General features: G+C 47.4%; 1 long non-coding RNA gene and 1 other non-coding gene across 3 annotated transcripts; both read right to left on the bottom strand.

The window, feature by feature from the left end:
• Positions 1-566: 566 nt before the first annotated feature.
• LOC132675084 (uncharacterized) lies at positions 567-5229 on the bottom strand. Of its 2 annotated transcripts, none has more exons than XR_013554525.2 (5): positions 5105-5229; positions 4320-4474; positions 3003-3072; positions 1030-1137; positions 567-942 (listed from the first exon to the last, which is right to left on the bottom strand). It is a non-coding gene; the product is annotated as an uncharacterized LOC132675084 (long non-coding RNA). The 2 variants fall into 2 exon arrangements; XR_013554526.2 differs by lacking the exon at positions 5105-5229 and adding an exon at positions 4656-5086.
• Positions 1887-2020, bottom strand: LOC132675085 (small nucleolar RNA SNORA71). The gene has a single exon (XR_009608687.1). It is a non-coding gene; the product is annotated as a small nucleolar RNA SNORA71 (small nucleolar RNA).
• Positions 5230-15006: the final 9777 nt, after the last annotated feature.

Raw genomic sequence — 15006 nt, 5'->3', positions numbered from 1 at the left:
AGTAAAAAATGGAAGATCTGCTTGTGACCCACTTTCTGTATACCTACCTTGCTGGCACATGGAGGTATGAATTTATCATTTTTAAAAATTTTTTAGGGGCACCTGGGTGGCGCAGTCGGTTAAGCGTCCGACTTCAGCCAGGTCACGATCTCGCGGTCCGTGAGTTCGAGCCCCGCGTCGGGCTCTGGGCTGATGGCTCGGAGCCTGGAGCCTGTTTCCGATTCTGTGTCTCCCTCTCTCTCTGCCCCTCCCCCGTTCATGCTCTGTCTCTCTCTGTCCCAAAAATAAATAAAAAACGTTGAAAAAAAAAAAAAAATTTTTTTAATGTTTATTTTTGAGAGGTAGAGAGATAGAGTACGAGCAGGGGAGGGGCAGAGACAGAGGGAGACAGAGAATCTGAAGCAGGCTCCAGGCTCTGAGCTGTCAGCACAGAGCCCGACGCAGGGCTCGAACTCAAGAACCACGATATCATGACCTGAGCCGAAGCCGGATGCTCAACCGACGGAGCCACCCAGGCGCCCCTGGAGGTATGGGTTTTAAAAGAGAAGCAAAACAAAACGAGGAGGGCAGTTTCAAGATTTATTGGGTGGGTGAGGGGACAAGGATGCACAGTGCAGAAAACTCTTGGTTGTAAAAAGTTACAGGAGGAATAGGCAGGGGGACGTGGAGCCTGCTGGACACCTGGCTCAGGTGGAAGGGAACCAGTCTTCCTGGTCCCAGGTGCTGTGTGACACCTGCTGGGGGAGCGGCAGAGCCAGCTGAAGTCTCTAGCTCTGGACCTCAAGTCTCCAGGGTCCCAGGACTTTCCCTCTGGCCCGCTCACGCAGAGAGAAAAGTCCCTCCAGGCTGTGCTGAGGCAACAGGATAAGAAGGTCTGGCCATGGTTCACGTGGCGACATCATTCTTCACTCCGCCAGTGTCCATGATCAACTCCGAAATAATCTAAAGCAGAAAAGTCCAATGAGACCAAGTGCTTGGAACTTCTGTATCACTAACACAGGCCAACTTAGCCCCTTGGCATTAACTCACCATGAAGAGGTCCCTCCAGGGCAGCCGGGACCCAGGTCATCCTGAGAGGACCAATGCTCCACCTCCTTAAGGATTCTTCCAACAATCTCTAGATCCGAGGCAGCATCCCTAGGGTGAAGAGGACGTCGCAGAGCAGAGGGTCACAACATGCGTTTGGTTTCCAATGTTATCTCTCAACTGTCTTCAAGCCGCTATCAGTGAGAATGCCCCCATTCATCAGGGACGAGCTGCCCGTTTTGTTTCACACCAAACACAGCTCAAAAATGAATCGCAATGTTCCCAGAGAAGGGTCAAAATAAAATGATCTCTTGACAATTGGGCCTTTGCAGGGCAAGAGCAGATATAGTAATTGGTAGAGAGGTGGCTGGAGGGCTCAAGCTCAGAGGCTCCTCCCACTGAGCCCCCATCCCCCATGCTGGGAGTGAAGGCCACCACCGCAGCCTCTCTCCACGGTCTATTACACCCCTGCACATCTGTCTCCCAAGTGCTTGTGCTCATCCCTGCGTCAAACTCCTTCTCGTGTTGCTCCCCCCACCACCCAATACCTTTCTACTTCCCATCATGTTCCACCCCTTCCAAGGCGTGCACAGGGCCACCATATCCAAAAAGAGACTTCCCTTTGAAAACGTTATGGCAATCAGTATAAACCACCCAGCATCGCGTAACGTCATCATGCAGAATTCATCCTGGCTCCTTAAACCCCAGAAAGTTTCGAAACCTCGACACCGACATAGCCCGTTTTCCCATAACAGGAAGCCAAGCTGAGAAAGGCCAAGCTCAAGTCTCCCGTCATTGACTCTCACACAGCAGCCCTCGATGCCTGAGACCACACAGAACTAGCTGGGGAGAAGCAGGAGTGTGCGAAAGCGCCAGCATTTGAAAGGGATGGGTGTAGACCCTCCAAACACGGGAAACTGCTTTCAACAATTCCTCTCCCTGCATTATCAATGACCAGAGCACAGACAGCCCGTGATCGCTTCTGAATGCAGGTGCATGCAAGGGGAGAGAGAGAGAGAGAGATAGAGAGAGAGAGAGAGAGAGAGAGAGAGAGAGACCTAGGAAGGGGAGCAGGTGCTACTGGCCTGTGGAATAGGTGGAATATGGGAAAAGCACCCAAGCACAGGACCCCGTGAGTGGCCACTCTTTTTTGCAAAAGAAACCCATAGAACCTCCCTGCCAAGTGGAATCAAAGAAAAGTCACTTTGGACACAAACACTGGGAAAATATTAGGGTTGGAAATGATAGGGATCCTGTGGTTTTAAGCAGCACAGAAGTCACTAATATCATAAGTTTGTTGTTTTAAATGAAGAAAATAAGGTTCTGAATAGATCACTGACTTAGAGAGCAGCAGAAGGGGATTCAAACCCAGGGGACGGGAGTGTCTGATGCGTGGGTCCACTCGTTTCCCATTAAAAACATGCTTCTGGGGGCGCCTGGGTGGCGCAGTCGGTTAAGCGTCCGACTTCAGCCAGGTCACGATCTCGCGGTCCGTGAGTTCGAGCCCCGCGTCAGGCTCTGGGCTGATGGCTCGGAGCCTGGAGCCTGTTTCCGATTCTGTGTCTCCCTCTCTCTCTGCCCCTCCCCCGTTCATGCTCTGTCTCTCTCTGTCCCAAAAATAAAAATAAAAAACGTTGAAAAAAAATTAAAAAAAAAAAAAAAAAAAAAAAAAAAAAAAAAAAAAACCATGCTTCTGCCGTCACTCCAGGGAGGGAAGGCAGATACCCCAGAGAGCTCTCATCACCCAGTGAGACTCTGGAGGCCTTTCCTCTGCAGCAGCCATTGAAGACATGTCAGGGACCAGATGTGATCTAGGTTACCTGGGGCTGAGGTGGGGAACAGATCTGAGGACTCATGGACATTACCGTCTCACTTCTCAGCTCCCCTATACCTTCTTAGGAAGCCCCTAGGAACCCCCACATGATTGTACCAGATGCAAGGAACCAACACTCCAGAGAACAAACCAGAGATCTTACCTCAAGGACACTGGGGTCTAGAATGTTCCTGATAGAACTCCCATGATGTCTCTCCACACAGTGGGCTCATCTGCAATAGACAAGAACCCAAGAATGGGCATCCAACATGTCCCTGCTCACACCAGGGCAGGGCAGGGCAAGCATCAGGAAAGGTCTCAGCACAGTAGTTAGCAGATAGTAAAGTAAGCATTTGACAAAGATCGGCTGTTATTATTTCCTAAACAGACATGCTATTTCCTCATAGAAAAGATAGTAGTTAACCCTACTGTCCTAGGGGGAGACAGTGCTTGGTCTATGACAGGGTGGCCAATGCTGATTAATGCATAATTAACCAGTGAGAGGCTGGAAAGGACGCCAATGCCGGATTTATGGGAGTGCCGTGGCTGTCTGACAGCAACTATGCTGGGCTTCGAGGAGAACTCAAGTGACACATACAGCCTGGTTCCCAACAGCAGGGGCAGAAGTGAAAGCTCCAACAGTGACCCTAATGTACACACAACTGCCCCGAGGGCCCTGGGGACCCAAGGTGTCTACAGAGAGAAAGGGATGTGGGAAAGCTCCTGGAAGGTGTGGACGTGGACCCTCCAAACACAGGACAACTCTTTCCCTGAATCCTCTGCCTGAATTACCAGTGAGCCCGACATTGGCACCAGGTGACAGGAGACATCTAAAAGTGAGTAGGAAAGAGGAAGTGCAGGAAAGCCCCAGGTTTGGAAGGGACAGGAGTGGACGTTCCCAAGATGGGGAAACCCTTTTAGCAATTCCCTTCCCTGCACTATCACTGCTGACCTGGACACAGGCAGCCCATGTCAGTAGCCTATGTTCCCAGGCAGAGGAGAGCTGCCCAGCCAAGCCCAGGACCCTGAGCGCCATCACCATCTCATGTAAAGACGCCATCTCCCGTCATCAAGAGGGGGCACGTGAAGACCGACTAGCGGCAAAAACTGCCTACATTGTTTAGTCCCCCACAGATACAGACGGACGATCTACTATGTGCCACCAACCGTGGGCTCAAAGACAAAGAACACAGACAAGACTTCTGTCCTCCCAGAGCTCTGGCACTTTCCCCACTTAAAACACAGCGGAGCTCAGAAGGACCTAACCTAGCCAACGTGATGCGCTCGCCACAGGCTGAGGCAGGATCTGAATCCAGACCTCTCTGGCCCCCAGACACACCCCCATCCACCACACCAGGCCTCCTGGGGGCTTTCTCAGAACCCGCAGGAGCTCCAGGACGCCCCCCCCCAACCCCCCACCGTGGTGTGGCAGGAAGGCAACGAGTCCCTGCTCAAGGATCTCCTGAGCAGCAGCACTTACCCAGGCCTCACCCCCTGGACACCGCGGGGGCACATCCGGCGCTGCGGCTCAGGGTCCTGCAGCAAAGAAGGGGGCGCTGCCTGACGCACAGCCCCCAAAGCCGTCCAACGGAGAGTTTCCATCTGCTTCCAACAGAGCCCCGGAACCCGCAGCGCCTACGCAGGAGACAGCACGGGGAAGGGGCTTTAGTGCAAAACAAAGACACCGGAATCGGCCTCTGCCGCTCTGGGGCCCCGCGAGCGCCCCCAATTGAAAACTCACACAACCGCTCTGCACAACGGGGGTTTTAACGCTTTCTCCTAAAGGCTGTTGACGAGAAAACGGGTTAACGCTCACATGGTCACTTCGTGGGCAACCGATGAAGCGCTTTGGGGGATTCGAGGCCCAGAGCCGGAGGTGGGTGTGTGCGTGAAAATCACGCGGTCCCAGGAGCTCTTCAGGCCCGGGGCCACACGGGGCTCCGCACCACTGGCGGCGGCACTCGGCCCGCGCGTCGCCGGACCCGCTTCTGGTAGTTGGCGGGACACGAGTCTTCCCCGCGCGCGGGGGATCAGACCAGGAGTCCCATTCTCGGGGACACGCATCCCGAGAGGTCCGCAGCCAACGGAGGGGCTGGGCCCGGACCCAGGAGCGGGGCCTGAAATCGGCGCTGACCTCCGCCGGCTCTCCCCGTCCCCCCGGGCCTCAGTTTCTCCTCCTGTCGGGGGGGGGGGGTGGTGGATGATGCACCGGCCTTGGGAGGCCGCGGGGGGTTTCCTGTGCATCGCGGCCCCGCAGCGACTCACCCGGGGAGCCGGGCCTGTCGCCGGCAGGGTCAGAGGGGACGGCGCGAGAGGGTGCGGCAAGCCTCCTAATCGTTCGGAACTATTTAGGACAGCAGCCACTGCCGCAGGAAACTGCTACACCCGGCCCGCGCCGGCGGAAATGCAGCTCGACGGCGGGCTGCGCCCTAGAGAGGCATCTCCCGGGCTGAACGCGCGCGCGCTGCCTCTTATCGCCCCCTGGTGGAGAGGAGGTCAATATCTGACCCGCCTCCCATCGCCGCATCCATCCATCCATCCATCCATTTACCCCTAAAAGAAAATAGTTAGAGGGCACCAACTTTCTTATCCATCCATCCACCTACGCACTCATCCATTCATCCATCTAGATGTTCATCTAGACTCCCATCCGCACAGAAAAAATATATGAGCAGCTCTTCATGTTAGGGACTGGGCTAAGCATTGGAAATGTATTGCAGAAGACAGGGTTCTGATATATTTTGTTGCTGTTATATTCTTGTGGAGATAATGAATCAGCAAATGCAATAATTTAAAATCATGACAAGTGCTACAAAGGAAGTGGGCATGGTGGTATAATAGTGGGGACCTACTTAGCCAGGGCTGACAGCAAGGGCCTGCCCGAGGAAATGGTGTAACAGTGTTTTTCATAGCATGCTGTCACTGCAATGCCCCATCCCATCAACGCTACAGATGACAGCTACAACCATAAATCAACTAATAATGACTAAGTGTTGAATGCACCCAATATTCCAGGCATTTTGATTCGTTTAATCACGTCAATCATATAAGATAAACCCTACTATTATTAATTTTGCCGATGAGGAAACAAAAGCTCAGAAAGTTTAATTCATGTATACAAGATCACGCAGTTAACGTGTTAAGAAGTGTGCATGATCTGAGAATGAACCCTACTTGTGAGCTAACCAGTTAGCCCCTTGTTTCGTAGGTGCTGGCAGAGGACAGAAAATTCCTGAGGCAGTCTGAGGACCTTATTACTACTGTGGCAAAGCAGAGAGGGCTTTAAGTTTCTTGATGTTGTTGGTTCCCATGCCTCCGAGGTCCCATGGAGTGGTGCAGGGCCCATGATGGCTGCCTGGACACACAATGCGTTACAGTGTTACAAAAGAGGAACACTGAGCTTGGGGGATTTGCCACTTGGAGCAAACAGAAGTAAGCCTGCTTTTAGTGTGGGAGGAGACTTTATCTCATCCTTCAAGGTTTGCTCACTGCAAAACACAGCTCTAAGAAAGGGCCTGGGGGAAAAAGGAGTCAAAGGCTTTGCATTGTTAGCATGCCCACAGGGCCCGTGGCAAATTGCTTCTCCTAAACAGAAGATATCAGAGTCAAAATTCAAACCCAGAAATAAATCTAAGAGCAATTTAATAGGTGCTTAAAAATGTGTTTGGTAATATTTAATTTCTCTTTTTTTGGTAATACTTAATTTCTATTCCTGATCAGAAAAGTGTATTTCGGCATACTTGGATTAAATGAATGCTTTCCTCATGTGATACAGACCGTCACCACCCAACAACATGACATTTCAATGCCTACATTTAGAGGTATTCTTGGAAAAACTAGGACCAACAAATTGCCTATTTTCATGAGGATCTGGATATTAAGTGGCTGGGCTATCCAGAGTTTGGACCTAGTCACTCTTTCTCCCTGGTTTTCTTGTGGCACTCTTCCTGTTGAATTCAATCGAGTTGTAAATGTCACTTATGGTGTCCTGCCCTCCTCTGACAAAAAACTGGATGTGAGACCCAAGCTGGGTAGGTCATACTTTCTTCCTTGATTTTCCATGGTGAATGTGAGGAAGTATGGATCCAAAAGCAGCTGTGGAACCATGAATAGAGTTATCCCTCTATTAATTTCCAAAAAGGTGGCTTCTTGGAAGTGATATGCTTTGGTAGGGTATTGAAGGGCTCACGAAGAAAGGAAGAACAGGAAGAAGTTCGGGGAAAGGGAGGAAGAAGAATCAGAAGCTGAAGTTGGGGAAGGGGCAGAGGAATAGTATGCGAAGTAGTTAGGAACTGGATGGGGTCTTACCTTGACATCTCATTGCATGGCCTGTAACAAATGAGCTTTATTTTTTATTATATTTATTTATTTATTTATTTATTAAAAAAAATTTTTTTAACGTTTATTCATTTTGAAAGACAGAGAGAGACAGAGCACAAGCAGGGGTGGGGCGGAGAGAGGGGGACACAGAATCTGAAGCAGGCTCCAGGCTCTGAGGTGTCAGCACAGAGCCCGATCCAGGGCTCGAACTCACAAACCGTGAGATCATGACCTGAGCCGAAGTTGGATGCTCAACCGACTGAACCACCCAGGAGCCCCAATTATTTTTATTTTTTTCATGTTTATTTATTTTGAGAGAGAGAGAGAGCGTGCACGTGCTCATGAGCAAGGGAGGGGCAGAGAGGGGGAGGACAGAGAATCCTAAGCAGTTTCCACACTGTCAGCGCAGAGCCCGGTGCAGGGCTTCAACTCATGAACCATGAGATCGTGACCTGAGCTGAAACCCAGAGTGAGATGCTTAGCTGACTGAGCCACCCAGGTACCCCAACAGATGAGCTTTAAATGTTGACACAGGAGAAGAGAAATCCTCATTCTTGCTATGAAAGAGGGACCCACTTAATTCTAAAATGCAAGAATTCCATCTGTCTGCTCATATCACTGGAGGTGTTAAAAAAATAATAAGAAAAAAGGACACTCGAAAGATCTAAATAGAGCAAATCAATGAAATTACAAAAATAGAAAGTAAAATGGCAGAAAATGAACATAACCATACGTAGAGCAGCAGAGGCAAACAATTTTCGGAATGAGAAAGGGGTCATAGCATGATATTATACATGGAAAATCAGATAGACTCCACCAAAAGTCTGCTAGAACTGATACATGAATTTAGCAAAGTTGTGGGATACAAAATCAATGTACAGAAATCAGTTGCATTCTTACACACTAATAATGAAGCAACAGAAAGACAAATAAAGAAACTGATTGCATTCACAATTGCACCAAGAAGCATAAAATACCTAGGGATAAATCTAATGAAAGATGTAAAAGATCTGTATGCTAAAAACTATAGAAAGCTTATGAAGGAAATTGAAGAAGCATAAAATACCTAGGGATAAATCTAACGAAAGATGTAAAAGATCTGTATGCTAAAAACTACAGAAAGCTTATGAAGGAAATTGAAGAAGATATAAAGAAATGGAAAAACATTCCGTGCTCATGGATTGGAAGAATAAATATTGTCAAAATGTCAATACTGCCCAAAGCTATCTACACATTCAATGCAATCCCAATCAAAATTGCACCAGCATTCTTCTCGAAGCTAGAACAAGCAATCCTAAAATTCATATGGAACCACAAAAGGCCCCGAATAGCCAAAGTAATTTTGAAGAAGAAGACCAAAGCAGGAGGCATCACAATCCCAGACTTTAGCCTCTACTACAAAGCTGTAATCATTAAGACAGCATGGTATTGGCACAAAAACAGACACATAGACCAACGGAATGGAACAGAAACCCCAGAACTAGACCCACAAACGTATGGCCAACTCATCTTTGACAAAGCAGGAAAGAACATCCAATGGAAAAAAGACAGTCTCTTTAACAAATGGTGCTGGGAGAACTGGACAGCAACATGCAGAAGGCTGAAACTAGACCACTTTCTCACACCATTCACAAAAATAAACTCAAAATGGATAAAGGACCTGAATGTGAGACAGGAAACCATCAAAACCTTAGAGGAGAAAGCAGGAAAAGACCTCTCTGACCTCAGCCGTAGCAATCTCTTACTCGGCACATCCCCAAAGGCAAGGGAATTAAAAGCAAAAATGAACTATTGGGACCTCATGAAGATAAAAAGCTTCTGAACAGCAAAGGAAACAACCAACAAAACTAAAAGGCAACCAATGGAATGGGAAAAGATATTTGCAAATGACATATCAGACACAGGGCTAGTATCCAAAATCTATAAAGAGCTCACCAAATTCCACACCCGAAAAACAAATAATCCAGTGAAGAAATGGGCAGAAAACATGAATAGACATTTTTCTAAAGAAGACATCCGGATGGCCAACAGGCACATGACAAGATGCTCAACATCACTCCTCATCAGGGAAATACAAATTAAAACCACACTCAGATATCACCTCACACCAGTCAGAATGGCCAAAATGAACAGATCAGGAGACTATAGATGCTGGAGAGGATGTGGAGAAACAGAAACCCTCTTGCACTGTTGGTGGGAATGCAAATTGGTGCAGCCACTCTGGAAAACAGTGTGGAGGTTCCTCAAAAAATTAAAAATAGACCTAACCTATGACCCAGCAGTAGCACTGCTAGGAATTGACCCAAGGGATACAGGAGTACTGGTGCAGAGGGGCACTTGTACCCCTATGTTTATAGCAGCACTCTCCACAATAGCCAAATTATGGAAAGAGCCTAAATGTCCATCAACTGATGAATGGATAAAGAAATTGTGGTTTATATACACAATGGAGTACTACGTGGCAATGAGAAAGAATGAAATATGGCCCTTTGTAGCAACGTGGATGGAACTGGAGAGTGTGATGCTAAGTGAAATAAGCCATACAGAGAAAGACAGATACCATATGTTTTCACTCTTATGTGGATCCTGAGAAACTTAACAGAAACCCATGGGGGAGGGGAAGGAAAAAAAAAAAAGAGGCTAGAGTGGGAGAGAGCCAAAGCATAAGAGACTCTTAAAAACTGAGAACAAACTGAGGGTTGATGGGGGGTGGGAGGGAGGGGAGGGGAGGTGATGGGTATTGAGGAGGGCACCTGTTGGGATGAGCACTGGGTGTTGTATGGAAACCAATTTGACAATAAATTTCAAAAAATAAAATAAAATAAAATAAAATAAAAATAAAACCCCTGGACACATGTGACCCTATTTTCCTTTCAGCTTTCACAAATGCTGGTTGCACATCACTGCGAATGTACTAAATGCCACTGAACTGTTCACCTTCCAATGGTTAATTCTCTACTAGAAGAATTTCGCCTCAATAAAAACATGAGTTTAAGAAAAAAAAAAAAAAAAAAGAAAGGGGTCATAGTACAGTCAGAGCAGAGTAAAAAATTAGACAAAAATAAAATTCAAAACTTAGGTAAAATGAACACATTCCTGAAAAATATATAGCAAAATTGTCTTAAGGAAAAATAGAAAACCTGAATTATCTTGTAACACTTTAAAAATGTTGAATCAGGCAGGGCAGCTGGGTGGCTCAGTTGGTTGAGCGACTGACTCTTGGTTTCTACTCAGGTCATGATCTGGTGGGTTCGTAGGTTCCAGGAGCCCACGTGGAGTTCACTCTTTCCCTCTCTCTCTGCCCCCACCCCTGACTCTGTGTGTGTGTGTGTGTGTGTGTGTGTGTGTGCGCGCGCGCGCGCGCGCGCGCTCTGTCTCTCTCGCTTTCTGTGTCTCAAAATAAACTGAAATTTTTTTAAAATTTTTAAATAATAAAATATTGAATCATTAGTTAACACTATTTCCCGAAAGAAAACATCATACCCAGCTTTTCAGCCTTACACGGTCTCCAAGATAATAGAAAAAGAAGGAGCTGTTCTCAGTTCGTGTAACAACCATAACCCCCAAATTAGACAAGGTCAGTGAAGGAAAGTAAATTACAGTCCAGCTCATGAAAATAGTCGTAAACATCTTTAAAAATATATTGGCAACTTTCAGGTGGAATTAGCCTTGGCCCCAATGTCCCTGAAGGGCGGGAACTGTGCTCCTATCTTGTGAATGTCGTCTGACCGTTGATTTCAGACTTCTAGCCTCCGGAAAAACACGAGAGAATAAATTTCTGCCATTGTAAGCCACACAGTTGGTGGTGCTTTGTTATGGCAGCCCTAGGAAATGAATAAAACAGACACAGTTAAAATTATTCCCTGCCGCATATTAGCTGTATTAGCAATTCACTTCATCTTTCTGAACCTCAGTTTTATTATTAAAACTTTATTAGTTTTAAACTTGAAAATAGATAAGACATTGGGGGGCCTGGGTAGCTCAGTCGGTTAAACCTCCGACTTCAGTTCAGGTCATGATCTCACGGTTCGTGAGTTCGAGCCCCGCATCGGGCTCTGTGTTGACAGCTCAGAGCATGGAACCTGCTTCAGATTCTGTGCCCCCCCCCTCCGCCCCTCCCCTGCCTGCGCTCTGTCTCTCTCTCAAAAATAAATAAACGTTAAAAAAATAAAAAATAATAAAATAGATAAGATATGGGGCAGCTGGGTGGCTCAGTCGGTTAAGTGTTTAACCCATGATTTCGGCTCAGGTCATGATCTCACAGTTCGTGAGTTGGAGCCCCGTATCGGGCTCTGCATGGACAGGGCAGACAGAGCCTGCTTGGGATTCTCTCTCTCTCCCTCTCTCCCCACCCCCGTCTCTCAAAATAGATAAATAAACTAAAAAAAAGGAAGGAAGGAAGGAAGGAAGGAAGGAAGGAAGGAAGAAAGAAAGAAGAAAGAAAGAAAGAAAGAAAGAAAGAAAGAAAGAAAGAAAGAAAGAAAGAAATTCTGGCCTATGCCACCGCATGGAAGAACCTTGAGTACATCATGCTAAGTGAAATAAACCAGACACAAAAGGACAAATACTACGTGATTCCACTTAGATGAAGCACTTAGGGTAGTAAATTCAGAGACAGAGGGAGAATGGTAGCTGTCAGGGGCTGGGGAAGGGAGGAATGGGGAATCGTTGGTTAAAGGGTACGGTTTCAGTTATGCAAGATAAAAATTCTGGAGACCGGTTGCACAACAGTGTGAATGTCCCTGACAGTACTGAACTGAATATTTTAAAATGGTCAAGATGAGGGGCGCCTGGGGGGCTGAGTCAGAGCACCCGACTCTTGATTTCATCTCAGGTCATGCATGATCTCAGGGTCGTGGGATCAAGCCCCACGCTGGGCTCTGCTTCCTCTCCCCTTCCACTCCCCCCCCCCCCAATAAATAAGTAAAATGGTCAAGATGATAACCCGTAAGGTATGTATATTGTACTGCAATTAAAAAATTTAAAGGTAGGTCAAATAATACATTGAAACTTAGTACCATAAGTGCTTTTTAAAAAATGGATGTTCAACTGACTGAGCCACCCAGGTGACTAAAAAATAGATGTTGACGGGGCGCCTGGGTGGCTCAGTCAGTTAAGTGTCTGACTTTAGCTCAGGTCACCATCGCACTGTCTGTGAGTTCGAGCCCTGTGTCGGGCTCTGGGCTGACAGCTGCTTCAGATTCTGTGTCTCCCTCTCTCTCTGCCACTCCCCTGCTCATGCTCTGTCTCTCTCTGTCTCAAAAATTAAAAAAAAAAAAAAACTTTAAAAAAAATTTTTTAAAAGTAGATGTTGAGTGGGGTGCCTGGGTGGCTCAGTCAGTCAAGCGTCTGACTTCAACTCAGGTCATGATCTTGAGGTTCGTGAGTTCAAGCCCCGCGTTGGGCTGTGTGCTGACAGTTCAGAGCCTGGCACCTGCTTCGGATTCTGTGTCTCCCTCTCTCTCTGCCCCTTCCCTGCTTGCTTTGTGTCTCTCTCTCTCTCTTTCAAAAACAAATAAACATGAAAAAAATAGGTGCTGAGTTAGAGGAAGATGGTTTAATACATTTTAGGATCAACATTGTGATCATCACCATCACTTGATAAACACTAATATCCATTTATAACAAAAAAATTCTTAGAATTCTAGAAATACCATATATATCACAATCCATTTGCCAATATCATACATAATGGTGGAATCATAGAAGCATTCTTCTGTTTTTATCTTGGAAGTCCCAGAGAAATAGCCCGGGGGTGGTATTGGGGGAGGTGGGGAGCTCCGATGCTCTTGGTCAGGAAAATCCAAGGTTTTAAGAGTGAAGAATGGATGTGGTCAGCTACCATGCTGAAAGATAATGAGGCAAAGTCAAATATTATCCTAGAATGCCCAAGTATTCAAGCAAGAAAGTTAACAAGCCAGGAAAGTTTAAGTAATGACCCGCAAATATCTCAGTGATTCAGTTAGCAAGGAAGGTTCCAAGATGTTCAGCCGAGTTAATTAGCTAGGAACATCCAGCTTTATTAGTCAAGATTGTCCACCGTGGATAGAAGGGAAGTCTAAAGTCATCGCTGAGTTTATCAGTCTTTAGCTAGGACTCCAGTTCTCCAGGGCCCAGCCTTGCCAACCTCTGGAGGCGGAGAGGGCCACATCTTCTCATGCCTGCCTCCATGGCAGAGTCCTGAGCCAATTATAACTTCGCGGAGCCCATGCTGAGTCCCTCTCCAGAACCGGTGGTCCTCAGCCCAGGACAAAAATGAACCAGAAGCAAAACTAGTAGGAGAGAGGCTGGGAGGGACCCAGCTAGCCGACCTAGACAGGAGAGGCTGAGATGTGAGTGGAAACCAACCATGGTGGGAAGCATCTGGTGAGGGCCTGGGGCTATTGGAGACCCCAGAACAGGCCAAGATTCAGGCCATGAGCAGCTTAGGAAGAGCTTGTCCTGCTTGAGAGGCGCTGAGGGGCTAGACTGGCTATGGCTTCTGTCAGGTCTCAGTCCCACCCTGCAGGAGCCAGTCTACTTCTCCCGAAAGACACAGTAACAGAGGAGCAGTAAGACGCAAAGGAGGACAATGGCCAGGTACAGTAAGGTTTCCAGCATGGTGGGCATTCTTAGTAAGGGGACAGGGCCTGGAGCTCCTGCAGGTCTCACAGGGCTGGTTCTTGGCTTCCAGACTGGACCCTGGACACCACCTCCTTGGAACAATCTGCCCAACAAGTTTCAGCTCCACCTCCCCAAGGAAGGGGCTCTAGACCACAGGGATCTCTCAGCCACTGTGAGGTCACAAACTCCAGCATGGTGGAATGTTGGCCTCCCAGCCACAGTCCATATCTTTATTAATGTGACCAGTTTGTTGAAAGCAGGACTCCTGGTATGCAATCATACTTTTTTTTTTTTTTTGCCTGTCTCTTTAGACTTTCTTCTTAAAAAAATTTTTTTTTAATGTTTATTTACTTTTGAGAGAGACAGAGACAGAGTGTGAGTGGGGGAAGGGAAGAGACAGAGGGAGACACAGAATCTGAAGCAGGCTCCAGGCTCTGAGCTGTCAGCACAGAGCCCGATGCAGAGCTCAAACTCACGGACTGGACTGTGAGATCATGACCTGAGCTGAAGTCGGACGCCCAACCGACTGAGCCACCCAAGTGCCCCTCTTTAGACTTTCTAAATGGAAGTATCTTTTCCCTGACCCCAGAAAACTATAAGGCAGGCCTCATAGCTTTTCTGATCATTCTTTGGTAATAAGTATTACAATCACAAAAAATAGGGAACATAGTTTTTATTCAAATATTTTAAAAGCCCAGTCCAATATACGAACCACATTTTCAATGATAACTTATGGGTAAGATTTCTCTCACCAGCTGGGGCCAAGCATAGGGTGGGCTGCTATTTGTTGGGAGGGGCCAGGAAACTTCTCCCTTATCCAAATGTGTTTCTCTTCACCAGGAGGACTCCACCCACTTCCCTATCCCCAATAGCTCCAGGATCAGAACAGATGGAATAAAGATTAAGGTGGGGGGAGACTAGTCTCCAGGTTGGGCACATATTTAATGTAAGTCTTTCTCTCTTGGCCTCTTTATTCCAGGGCTTCTTTGGGGAAACCCACTCCTGCACCCTTCATTCTCTAGGGACATGAACAGGCTCTCTCCTTGGGGTCTCCTCACCCTAGCGGGCTCTCTCTTGGGCCGGACATCTTGGGTAGCAGATGGACATTCCTACTGACATGGGAGACTGGGGAAGTTCTTGGGTCCTGAGCCCTCAACCACCAGCCGGTGCCAGGTCCTTGACTTTGCGGCAAGAAAGAATTCAAGGCAGAATCAGAGTAAAACATAAATGAGAAGCTTTATTGT

The sequence above is a fragment of the Panthera onca genome, chromosome A3 (genome assembly GCF_046562875.1).
Source record: "Panthera onca isolate mPanOnc1 chromosome A3, mPanOnc1 haplotype 2, whole genome shotgun sequence".
Lineage (NCBI taxonomy): Eukaryota > Metazoa > Chordata > Mammalia > Carnivora > Felidae > Panthera > Panthera onca.
This window is presented reverse-complemented; position numbering and strand designations above follow the sequence as displayed.